Below are 12002 nucleotides of genomic sequence, written 5' to 3'. Positions count from 1 at the left end.
AAGATATGGCCAAATATGTCAGTTTCCTCTTCTATGCTGACTTTCATCAGTTATGTTGTTAAGTCATCCATACCATCACCAAATCTCTTGATCAGTTTGCTGTTGTAATTACAGTTGAAAGTTGATATGTTGCCTTAACCAAGAGATTAAATTTTTGAGGCCATACTATTTAGTAGATAAATTCATTTAATGTTTCCTTACTGAATTAGCAGATTTTCTGGAAGTAGGTGTAGAGGGCAATTGTCAAACAGCAGGATGGCCTTTCTCAATGTTTTTTTTATCTGAGATGTTTGCAGACATTTAGCAGAAGTACACAGTCCAACCAGTATTTGAAGACAGTCATCAAGATTTTAGTGTTCGTTGAACATTGGCATAATAGTGACTTTAGATTTAGATGATACAAGCAGCATTGTTTGACAAATGTCCTGATAACAACCAAAGTCAGTTTGTGTTATTTTGTGCAGCACAGGGAGATTGTCAGCCTTGCTTTTATCTCTTTATATCTAAATAGTCTATTGGTGTTGCTTTTTATTGTTAGTATCTTCTGTGGCAACATTTTGTGGTACAAGGCCACCTCAACATCTGTGTAAGGTGATCTTTATTTCATCAGGGAGAGATGTTTTGGCTAGGTGATCTATGGACTGTTATACTGCTTCAAGTAATTTGTAAAATGCAGTGCTGGTTCATGATTCCTGCTAACCATCTTTTGCCAGCTCCAATTCTGCAGGAGCATTGGCATTACCATTTATTTGGTGGGAAAACATGTTAGCCTGGGAGCCTGGAAATCAGGACCAGATAATTTCATGTCCTCAGCCTTCAGACAACCTGGAAAGGTGTGTTGTCAGACTTTTAGGCTTTCCCTCTTGCTTGGTTTCATCCATCTCCAGTAACACACTGCCCAACTACTTTTCTACATTAAGCCTTCATAAATTGTTGGTTTAATGATCCCCAATCTGTTGCTGGATCTGGCGGATGATCTTCAGCAATGATGTAAGACTTTCGTGATTCAGTACATGTGATTTTGTATTAATCACTATCAGTGCAAGGTTGACCAATATTTATACAAAGAACATTTGGGAATTAATTTGCAAATAGGTTGCCATCTCATTGGCTGGTCCTCAATCCATTTGTGTCCGAATGTTCTGGAGCACCTTTTGAAATGATGAATTTACATGAATTATTTTGGGTCCCACAATGGATATGTTATACCAAGTTCTGTGCTAATGCAGACTATGTCATTGAAATAGTCCGGATATTTGATTGGGGGTGATGGTGAGAGACTGAAGGATATGCACCCAACTCTCTGGAAGTGGCTTTTACCCACATTATGCAGCAGCTCTTGTTATGATTTGACAGTGGAAAATAAATTTCTTGATTTTCTGTCGGATCTTGAGAAGATACAGATGGGCAATTGTAAAGTATTAGTTTTTCTGAAACCCATCCATGAGGCCTAAGCTCATCGACATACAGCTCACCAAGTCTGTTTTCTGTCCCTTATTATTCATTCTTGGAGTATGAGCATCAATGGCAAAGGCATCATTTGTTGTCCTCTATTACGGTTGTGGTAAGCCATGTCCATTTTTGATGTGGTCTGTGTAATGTAACTAGGTAAAAACAATGACATGCAGATGCTGGAAACCAGATTCTGGGTTAGAGTGGTGCAGGAAAAGCACAGCAGTTCAGGCAGCATCTGAGGAGCAGGAAAATCGACATTTTGGGCAAAAGCCCTTCATCAGGATTCCTGATGAAGGGCTTTTGCCCGAAACGTTGATTTTCCCTGCTCCTTGGATGCTGTCTGAACTGCTGTGCTTTTCCAGCACCACTCTAATCCAGAATCTGTGTAACGTAAGCACAGCATAGTGCTGCTTTTTCTGTCATAGCTCAGCATAATTAACTGGTTCTCTGCATCATTTCAGAGGAATGTTAAGAGTCAACCACAATACTGTGGATCTGAACTCACAAATTGCCTAGAGAGATTAAGAGCGGCAGACTTTTTTTCCCTAAAGAATATTATTGATCGGATAGGCTTTTATGACAATTGGTAATTTCACGTTTATTCTTAATGCTGCAAGCATTTCATTCCAGATTTATTACTGAATTGAGAATAACAGTGGGATTTCAAATCTTTTTTCCACAGCAATGGTCCATGCCTCTGTATTACCTGTCCCATCACATTGTCACTATGCTTAATAATGGGAGAAGGATTTTGATGAGTAATTATGTTTGAGATGGAACCTGAAAGGGGCAAACAGCAGATTGGTCATCCTGATAGATCCATCTGGAAAATTACAAGTGTCCTGAACTGGGCCACCTCTCAAATGAACAAAACAAGAAATGGAAAACTTTTCACTACAAACTTTTCATTACCAAAAGGACAAATGGTCCTGAAAACTGCCATTGACATTTCACCGTTGGGTGTAGGAATTTGCATACATTAGTAGCTTCAGGAGAAGAGGCAGCTCTGTCATTTAAAAATAGCTTGGCTGAAAAAATCCTATTTTTCAATTGTAGGTAACTTATTCTCAGAAGTGGACAGCGTATCATTCAAGACTGCGACCACTATTTTATTTCTTCCACTGACTGATTTTTGTTTGCGTTATTAATGCTGAAGTTCAAACCAGAATTATTAAAAGAAAGGATATCCTCAGAACATTGTGTACTCATAACTTTACCAGAATGAAGTGTTTTTTTTTCCACAAGCAGCAAATATTTTCAGATTTTGAAACTGCAGGAGGTAGCCATCTGTCAGGTGAGATATCAAACTGAGGTTAGAATACAAGCCTCTCATTAAACTGACAGTTGATTCTGATGAAATTATGAGTACACATTGTTCTATGGATGTCCATTCTGACTTCATCTCGGGAGTGATAATGCATGTCCAGGAGGTTCTAAAAGACCAAATTAAAACAAAAACAAGCGAGTTATGCCTTGTATTCTGACCAATATTTATCCCTCAATCAATATCACAAAATAACTTCTCCCTGCCACCAACTGGATTCATTCCTCCCATTGACCAACCAGATTGTACCCCCTACCTGTCTTCATCTATTTCCACTTCACCACCCTGCCCCCGCCACCCCCTTTATCTGCAACTTCGCCCCACAATCACCCCCAGTCCTGAAGAAGGGTTACTTCTGAAACGTCAACTTCTCCACCTTCTGATGCTGCCTGGCTTGTTGTGTTCTTCCAGTCTCCTGCCAGTCTATTTTTGATTCCAGCAACTGCAGTCTTTTTGTCTCTAACCATTATCATGTTGCTGGCTGGGATTTTTTATGTGTGCGCAAATTGGCCGCTGTGTTTATTACCTTATATTGTGTTCAGACATAGTGGCATTGGAGGTGGTCCAGAGACATTTTACTGGACTGATCCTGGTATGGAAGAAGCTTCTCATGAGGAGAAGTTGAATAAGTTGGGCCCAAATTCATTAGAATTTAGTAAAATGAGAGGCAGCCTTGTTGAAACATATCAAATTTTTAAGGGGCTTGACAAGGCAAGTGCAGAAAGGTGGTTTTCCCCTTGTGGTGAGGGCATAATCTCAGTATTGGGGGTCACCTATTTATCTAAGAAATTTGGAGAAATTTCTTCTCTGAGTGCAGTGAATCTGTGGCATACTTTACCACATAGGGCTGTTAAGACTGAGTCACTAAGTGTAATCAAAGCTGTAATTAATCGGTAAGGCAATACAGCGTTATGGGAAAAGAGCAGTAATGTTGAAGACTATCATATCAGGCATGATTTCATTGACTGATAGTGCAGACTTAATTGACTGCATGGTTTGTTCTGCTCTTACCCCTTATGTCTCACTATCACTGCGCTCATGACATCAGAGCATTATGGCATGTCACCTGAGGGTATTAAAATCTCATACTCCACTTCACCTAGATCACCGGAAACATGCCCCTTTGTTGGAGCTAAAAGCTTAATAATTTGCCCTCATATACTTGTACATCTGAGGAATGCTCAGTTTCAACATAATGGTTAACTGTAATAAAAATCTGTTGGCTTCTTCACGACCACAACATCCAGTTCATTATGTTACAGGAGATAACTTAAGTATTGTTAAATCAAGCAAAATCTCGATGTTGGAGCCAGACTCAGCAAACATTAAGCTTCAGAACATGTTTAATTAGCTGCAAATCATTTTGAGAAATCAAGTGATTATGATGGAGATCATTTGGTGCTTTTACTTAAGAAACTTTGTTAACTAGATGCTGAGACCACATGGAAGTCCTTGAAGCCTTGCCAATCAATCTTATTTCAAGGTTGTTGAATCTTGATATTATTGCATCAAGGAACAAGACCTTTGTAGTTTTCGAACAGTGTGCCTTGTATGAAGAACTGTAATAAATCTAGCTGACCTACATCAGAACATTGGGTCAAAGTCAGAGCACACCTCGCAAATTTGACATTTATGGAAATGTTAAGTTAATATTTCTTGCGCAATCTGACATGACCTTTTTCTGCATTTACAGATATTTTATATCCTTTCTGTGTAACCACGTAGTGAAGAATAAATTGAACTTCAACCATTTTTGTGCATATTTCCCTGCTTACTCTTCTGAAGCTGTTGACTTATGTTCCAGTGCAGTCTCATGGCCTTTTACAAATCAACCAACAGGCATCTTGTAAACATGAGACAAGATAATGATAGAGAAGAAGCTGTTCAACTATAAGCATCACCACTAAGGTCAACTCTACTCTCAGCCAATGCACACAAAAATATACAATCCAACATCAGAACTTACCAGGCAACAGTCAAGAGAGGGGATATTATTGGAATGTATCCAGTGTTTCTTTTATATGTTGCTATGAAGACATAGGAATGTGCAGGACTCTAACAAGACTTATGCCCTATCTGACTGGTATTGGTGTGCATCTGACAACCATTATTTTGTTTTGCTATAATGAAGCATAAATCTTTATTCTAGGGTTCTCTGCCTGAAAGCATGTCTGCCCGACTGTGTGATTATCTCCACAAGGAGTAGGACAAGGACACAGGTCCCAAATCAGTTCCAACCGGAATGGGGATTGAACCCTGTGCTGTTGGCATAAATCTGATCTACACCGGCTATCCAGACAACTGAAAAACCAACATTCACTCAACAAATACGTTTTTGAAATTTGCTGTTATTACTGAATGGAGTGTTGTTGAATTATAATTCTCGTAGATGTTGGAAAATGGAACAAAGGTTTCTTTTGATGAACCATGAGTGGACCAGTTAGTCCTCTGAGAGAAAATCTCTAAATGGCCATATGCCCATAAATAGATTACAATTTTGAAACAATCCAAGGCATGTGGAGACCATTTTTCCAACAAGGCCATTAAAAACTGTCATGAAAATCCATTTGTTCCCATATCTAACTTCAGTATTTTTAAAACTTTTGCAATAACTTTAATGGTAGTAATTTTGTAAGATTGATCATTTTCTGCAGCTGCCTTTATTACTGCCAGCATTTTACTGAGATCTTTTTCTCTTGGCATTGATTGGCTATCGACTCTCTCTTTTAGTTTGAGTGCATACTTGTCTTCAGAGATCTTCAGTAATTCTATAGTGAGTTTTGTTGCTTGTTGAATAGTGAACTTGCCTGTAATTCAGTGATTGTGTTGTGAAGGCTTCATAGAAGCATACAATCGCACAGCATAGAACAGACCACTTGGGAAAAGACCCTTGTCCTTCATCTTATCTATGCCCTCATGATTATCTAATTGCTCTTTTTTAAGGACTTCAGGTTTGACAGATTGTGGAAAATAGATTTATTCCAAGTTCTGTGGACATACCTGGATATTTTCTTTTACAAAATGGTCAAATGAAAAGATATATTGGAGCATTTTTTAAAATGACATTCATGGCAGTCATAATTTCAGTTATTTTCTTGGCTTGACATTTTAGAATTGATCAGTTGGGCTTTCATGGTTATCTTGTGCAAACAGTGTTTTGCTCGGCAATTATTTGGCTTACAGAGAAATACTGGATGATGACAATTTCCAACATGAAAGTCCATGCAATACCCTGGTGACTGCAGCTCACCACTTGCTGCTTCTGGAACTCCATTGTGGATCCCTGTCAGGAACGTCTTAGGATATGTTCCATGGGCAGTGTCACCAGCGTTTCCCTATCCCTGTTCCCAAAGCAGGGTTTCAATTTCCCTCTGCCTATCATGTCTGAGGCAGTTGACCGGAACTGCTCTGGACAGCCACCAAATACACTGCTGGGCCTCAAAAATGGCACCAGCGTCAGGCACCCCTGAGGTTCAGATAGTGCCAAGTACTTCCACCTCCAGCTAGAGGAGTAATATGACGAGCTGAGCACCATAGTGGTGTGTTGCATCAGTAGTGAGGTGCATGTGTGAGAAATGTTGCTGGGACCATGGAGAGAAACGATAAGACCATAAAATATATGAGCAGAGTTAAGCCATTGGATCCATCAAGTATGCGACACTATTCGGTCATGGCTGACATATTTCTTACAGCCATTCTCCTGCCTCCTCCTGTCATCTTTGATCCTCTAACTGAACAAGAAAATATCTACCTCTGTCTTAAATGCACTCGAAGACTTTCAGCTTTCTGCAGCAATGTATTTCACGGTTTAACCACCCTCTGGCTGAAGATATTCTTCCTCACCTCATTTTTACATGAAATTTGCCAGAATTGACACAATTTGTGTGAAACATCAGCCCTCTATTTCAATGTTTTTGACTATAGAACATATTTTTCTTTCAAAATAGTTTCATGTAATTGACACACTAATCTCTCACTTACAGTGATGAGTATGGAGCATAGTAACAGAGCTCCCCTGTCAGGAGTTGGAATTTCAAGACTCATCAGGTACAAGAAGACAGAAGGACATGGGCCAAATGTACTGTTACTGGCTGCTACGGCAGTTTCCCAACATTGTTACTGGTGTCTGTCATTTTAATGGATGCCAGCTCAAGAATGGCTGGTTTACTCACCTCTCCTCCCAACCCCCACCCCAGCGACAAATAATGAATTTAGAATTGAATTAGGTTCAATTAATGGACGTCAATTAGAATTTTTAGTCTCAAGTTTTCCACATGGTTAGGAAGCTGCTTAGGAGCCTGAAAGTAAGTACCCAATATCTTATGAGGAGGGATTGAGTAGGACAGACCTGCACTCATTGTCTCTATCCATTTTAAGTTCCGATTTGATTGAAACAGGTAAGATTCTTCGAAATCTTGACAGGTAGATACGTAAAGGATACTTCCCCTTTCGGGAGAGTCGAGGACCAGGGAGCAGAATCTCTGAATAAAAGCTCACCCATTTTGAGACAGGGATGAAGAAGAATTTCTTCTCTCAGAGAGAAGTGAATCAATGCATTTCTTTACCACAGAGAGCTGTCGAGGCTGGGTCAATGAGTATATTCAAGACTGAGATGGACAGATTTTTAATCAGTAATGGAATTGAAGATAATAAGGAAAAGGCAGGAAAATGGAAATGAGGTTGATTAGATCAGCCATGTTCTCATTTAATCACAGAGCAGACTCAATAGATTCCCGGCAGTATGGAAACTGACCCTTCAGCCCAACAAGTCCACACCGACCCTCCGAAGAACAACCCAGATCCATTCCCCTCCATTTACCCCTGACTAATGTACCTAAAATTATGGGCAATTTAGCATGGCCAATTCACCTGACCTGCACATCTTTGGATTGTGGGAGGAAACCAGAGCACCCAGAGGAAACCCATACAGACACAGGGAAAACATAAAAACTCCACACAGACAGTCACCTGAGATGGGAATTGAACCGAGGTCCCTGGTGCTATGAGACAGCATTGTTAACCACTGAGCCACCCTGCCGCTCCAATAGTTTGTCTTCTGATCAGGATGAGCAAACTAGCATTCCATGCAGATTGCGTACTGCCAGGGTGCAACAGCAGCCAGAGGCAACCCTATGGAGGGCCACGACCTTATTAATTATAGTTTAAACAAGTTGGGGAGAGGAAACCTCCATGTCGTGGTGCCCTCGTTACATCCTAGAATTCCTGTCAAGCTAATTACTGTTTAGCTTTGTGGGCCTGCCCGTGTACCTTAATGCAATATGCAACCTGACTCCATTCACCTCTTTGAAAACGTCAGGGACAGGTTAGGAGTTGGAACACCCCCAACTTCTGTTTCCCAGTACTGTACAAAATGTTGTGGTTCTGTTCGCCGAGCTGGGAATTTGTGTTGCAGACGTTTCATCTCCTGTCTAGGTGACATCCTCAGTGCTTGGGAGCCTCCTGTGAAGCGCTTCTATGATGTTTCCTCCAGCATTTATAGTGATTTGTATCTGCCGCTTCCAGTTGTCAGTTCCAGCTGTCCGCTGCAGTGGCTGGTATATTAGGTCCACCCATCCACTGATTCAATCAACAAGCACATCGACCTGGACCCAATATACCGGCCACTGCAGCGGACAGCTGGAACTGACAACCGGAAGCAGCAGATACAAATCACTATAAATGCCGGAGGAAACATCACAGAAGCGCTTCACAGGAGACTCCCAAGCACTGAGGATGTCACCTAGACAGGAGACGAAACATCTGCAACACAAATTTTCAGCTCGGCAAACAGAACCACAACAATGAGCACCCTAGCTACAAATCTTCTCCCAAACTTTGAACTGCACAAAATCATAGAATCCTTACAGTGCAGAAAGAGACCATTCAGCCCAACATTGAAGAGCATCCTACCTCGACCTAGCCCATCACCCTTTCTCCTTAGTCCACCTAGCCTACGTATCGCTGGACAATAGACAATAGGTGCAGGAGTAGGCCTTTCTGCCCTTTGAGCCTGCACCACCATTCATTATGATCATGGCTGATCATCCTCAATCATTATCCTGTTCCTGCCTTATCCCCATAACCCTTGATTCCACTATCCTTAAGAGCTCTATCCAACAATATAGGGTAATGTTAGCGTGACCAATCAACCTAACCTACACATCTTTGGGCTGTGGGAGGAAACCGGAGCATTAAAGAAAATGCATGCAGATGCAGAGAGAGCATCCAACTCCACACAGACAATTGCCCAGGGCTGGATTTGAACCCAGGTCCCTAGTTCTCTGAGGCCGCCGATCTAACGATTGAGCCACTGCCAGAAAAATCCTGCCCCAGATTTCTAACACACCTGCCCACAGGGTGGATACCCAATTGCCATTCCCGACTCTTGATTACAGTATCAGCATTGGAAGACTGAAGAATCACGGAATGGTTACAGCAAAAAAAGAGATCATTAGGCCAGCTGTACATGGTCTAGTCTCCAAAGGAGCATTGCATCTCACGTCCCCTTTCTCACCTTCTTCCTGTATCACTCCAACTCTTCCTTTGCAGATAAGAATCCAATTCCGTCTTGAATGGACTTGATTGAAGCTGCCTCCACCACACCCTCACTTAATGCATTTAAGTTCTCAACTTAAGTTTGCATCAAAAGTTTTCTCCTTACGCCTTCAAATCTTCAAGTGTTCCTCCTATCCAAAAAATACATCCAACACAGCTTTCTCATGGTTGTCCGCCAATTTTGTATCCATGGTGTCATTAACTTTCATTATTTCATGACCATTATAAATCTGTCGTGTGAAATTCCATGCCGAGTGGAAGTCCATGTACGCCACATCATCACCTTCATTAACCTTCTCTATTCACTCATCAAAAATACCCAACAAATTGGTTGAGAGATTATTCCTTAAATTACAAAACTTATGAAACTCAGAGGTTGTGGTTTAATGGTGTACATTTCTAGCGTTATGCTGCACTTTATACTTTCGAGTAGACGAATACTAACTCCAATCACAAGTAAAAGAACTTAAAGTATTCAAGCTACAAAAAAAGGATTCCTTATGTTATTAGGTGCATGAGGACTGCTATATATAACTATATATAAATAATGGAATATTGTTATAGTGGCGTGTTATGATCATGCTGGCAACAATTATTTAGGTTTTCAATTATTCAGATATATCAATTGAAAAAAAACTTTCAAACCCAAGAAAGAATGGAGAAAGTGATTTGCAAATCACTTATAAAGAACAAAAATAGCATTTATATAACACTCTGACACATCGGTTAGTCATGTAAAGTTATCATGCTTCACAGTCAAGGAAGCACTTTTGAAGTTTAATTGCTGTTGCAATGTAAGAACAATGATAACCAATTTATTGACCAGATCTTTGGAGATAATTCTCTGGTCTTCATTTTTGAATTAATGTCATTTTATATTTACCATCCACCTGAGCAACAGAATTTAATTCAGCCTCGATCAAAGAATTCAATAAAACAGTGCTCCCTCAGTGTCAGTTTTTGTTCTGAGGCCCTGGAATCAAACGTATATCAAAACCTTTGACTCAGACAAGCGTATTACCAACTGAACCATGGCTCATCATTCTATCGTGATTGATTAAACCTTCCAGACGTTGTATGATTCTGTTACTTATTAGCAATTGTCTCTGGACTGTGCACATTTTCTCCCAAGACCTTATGATATTGTAACATATTAGAGGAATTACAGACAATAGGAAAACTGATGTATGATGCCTGAAGTTTGGGAAGCTGGATTGCTGCTGATATTTGCACACTATCTGCAGTGCTCAGAATAGTTTTACAAATATTACAGAGACACATATAACATTGGAGCAGAGGTGTACTGTTTAACCCCTCCGCCTTTTCAGCTATTTGATAAGATCACGTTGATCAGTTTCTGTTTCAGATTCCATTTTCCTAGCTACCCCCAGCAACCCTTCGTTACCTTGCCTAACAAGAATGTATCCACTTTTCCTTAAAAATATTCAATGTTCCCACCCGCACTGCCCCTCTAAGGCAGTCGCCCGACCCTCTGAAAGAGAAATATCTCCTCATCTCTCTCTCTCTTGTAAGGATGATCCCTAATTTTAAAATTATGTTCTCTGGTTCTGCCCTCACACTTCTAAACTCCAGCAAAAACAAGCCCAGCCTGTCATCGTAAGAAGTCCCATTCATTCCAAATAGCAACCTAGCAAACCTCCACTGGTCTGCCCTTAATGCATTTATGTATCTCGTTAGTAAGGAATCAAAAGTCTTTGCTCAGCATTTGAGAAGTGGACTCGCCAAAGGCCTGTATCACTGAAGAACTGCAGTTCCTCTTAGGACAAAGGACAGCATCCCATTAGCTTTTTTGATTACATGCAGTGCCTCCTCACTGGTGTTTTGTAACTCGTGCACCAGAACCCCATAATCCTCATAATTCTGCAGTCATTCTCCATTAAGTGTTACTCTGCTTTTTTATTCTTCCTGCCGAAGTGAGCAACTTCACTTTTTTTTACATTATAATTCCATCTGCCAGATTTCTGCACATTCACTCAAACTCTCTACAGTGGTCTGCAACTTCTTTGTGTCTTCTTCACAACTTACTTTTCTACCTAAATTGATATTGGCTTAAAGTTTAGCTGCCATTATCCCCCTCACCTAAGTCATTGGTGTAAATTATAAATGTTGAGGCCCCAGCAGAGCACTCTGCAGGACTCCAATTATCACATCCTGCCAATGAAAGATCCATTTACTCATATTTTCTGTCTTTTGTCAACCAGTCAATATGTTACCCTCTACACCGTGAGCTTTTATTTCCATAATAAACTTTGATATGGAATTTATCAAACATCTTCTGGAAAACTAAGTGCTGTATAGTTGTCTGGTTCCTTTTTATCCACGAAGGACTCCTTTAAAAGACTGTCATAAATTGGGTCACCATGTTGCTACTTTCCTAAAGCTATGCTGACTCTTCCTGATTATCTTGGGTTTTTCTAAGTGCACAATTTTTTTCAGTGATCAATTCCAACATGTCTCCATGACAAATGTCAAGCTAAATGGCCTATAGTTTCCTGTTTTAGAACTGGTCATCATATTTCAAAAATTAAGGAGTGTCCATTTAAAATAGAATAGAGGAAAAGAAAAATTATCTGAGCATTATGAGTCTTTAGAATCGTCTTCCTCAAAAGGTTGTCGGTGCAGAATTTTTAAATAATTTTAAGGCAGA

The 12002-nt window shown here is 40.2% G+C and overlaps 1 protein-coding gene across 1 annotated transcript in view; it reads left to right on the top strand.

The window, feature by feature from the left end:
• The window catches only part of cdh13 (cadherin 13, H-cadherin (heart)), a 1093774-nt gene that overhangs the window by 755144 nt on the left and 326628 nt on the right, over positions 1 to 12002 (top strand). The gene's annotated exons all lie outside the window — the stretch shown is intronic.

This window comes from Hemiscyllium ocellatum, chromosome 17 (genome assembly GCF_020745735.1).
Source record: "Hemiscyllium ocellatum isolate sHemOce1 chromosome 17, sHemOce1.pat.X.cur, whole genome shotgun sequence".
Classification (NCBI taxonomy): Eukaryota; Metazoa; Chordata; class Chondrichthyes; order Orectolobiformes; family Hemiscylliidae; genus Hemiscyllium; species Hemiscyllium ocellatum.
The sequence above is the reverse complement of the archived record's forward strand: the minus strand, read 5'-3'. Positions and strand labels throughout refer to the sequence as shown.